The following is a 1,344-nucleotide window of genomic DNA, read 5'->3' on the forward strand; positions in this document are numbered from 1 at the left end:
CCATGACTGGTTCGGATGCAGTTGGGGTTGGTTAGCAGGCAAACTTCAGCAGACGTGGTAGTCTTCAACCGTTGTCCCTTTCCCTTTACAAGCAGTTTACTCAAAAAAAATCAAACCATCTCCCACATTAATTGGTCTCAAACACTATATATGTACCGGGTCCTGCCGGCTACGCCAAAACGTGACCCCGCTACTAATTAGTTGAGATAGGACCCAAGATTGTGGTACAAAATTAACAATTATTTTATTTATAAAAAGCAGGTTACAAAAGACATTTATTTGCATATCAAAATTGTTAAAAGTAGTGTTTGAGATGGTACTTAAAATGGGGAAGAATGGTTGTTTCACAAAACACATCAAATCAGAAATGGAAAGGAAAGGAACAGCGGCCCTTTAGGGGTCGCTTGTTCAACATGAACCTATAAGGCAATGACAAACAAAGTTAAGCAGAGCACAATAGCAATGACATATACCTAAGCAAAGGCAATTGGGCAAAACTGTTAAATACTACACACAGATCATAATATCATGTAATGCAACAAACGTCAGAAATTAATATTGCATGTCCTATCTATAACCTCAATATAATCCACAAACCAATAAAAGGATCCCCTTACCAAATACAGCTTTAAGTTAAACACATCAGTCTCAATGGTCACCCAGGAACAACAAGCCCCATGTCTCCACCTGTAGCTGTTAAATGACATAAACCATGCAGGTTAGAGACAGTGACACTATAGCATGTTACAGAATATATTAAAACAGCCCATTTCTTGGTTCATCTTTGCATAAACCTAATCTATATACTCACAATTCTCCAGTTTAAGTGCCTACACATTTGGGGAGGCCACGCCCCAAACAATTCTAGACAGGACTCCACGACTACTACAGCAACATACGAGTAGTGCAGACCTGACAATATAAAAATACTTTCATTGTAGATCATACAAAAAACTAATAAAACAAATATACAATGCATAAACCAAGTGGACAGGCTTACCGAGTGACAGTTCAGCAGTTCACCATCCCCTCTCTCAACAACATGCTACTGGCAGTGTTGTGAGGCCCCACAGCTTTCAGACCTGCTACCTGCCTGCTCAGAAAGCCTTTAAATACCCTTGTCACTTAACCTCTGCCTCCCTCTAGGGGTTACAAGTGTAACAGTGTTAAATAGATCTATATTGTGGCAGTAATGATTGCTATAGTGTGTGTTCAGTAAGTGTTAAATAACTATATTGTGACAGAATATTCCTGTCTCTCCAGCTCTTTAATAAAATGAAAAGGGCTTAAAAAAAAACAATGTTCAAGTAGGTGACACATTTTCAGCCAATCGGGAGAAAGTAG

General features: G+C 39.0%; 1 long non-coding RNA gene across 1 annotated transcript; it reads right to left on the bottom strand.

Annotated features, from left to right (window-relative positions):
* Positions 1-208: 208 nt before the first annotated feature.
* Positions 209-1,074, bottom strand: LOC306930887. Its single transcript, XR_013790924.1, has 4 exons — positions 1,001-1,074; positions 812-912; positions 618-693; positions 209-419 (listed from the first exon to the last, which is right to left on the bottom strand). It is a non-coding gene; the product is annotated as an uncharacterized lncRNA (long non-coding RNA).
* Between the last annotated feature and the right edge of the window lie 270 nt (positions 1,075-1,344).

The sequence above is a fragment of the Electrona antarctica genome, assembly GCF_951216825.1.
Source record: "Electrona antarctica genome assembly, chromosome: 10".
NCBI lineage: Eukaryota > Metazoa > Chordata > Actinopteri > Myctophiformes > Myctophidae > Electrona > Electrona antarctica.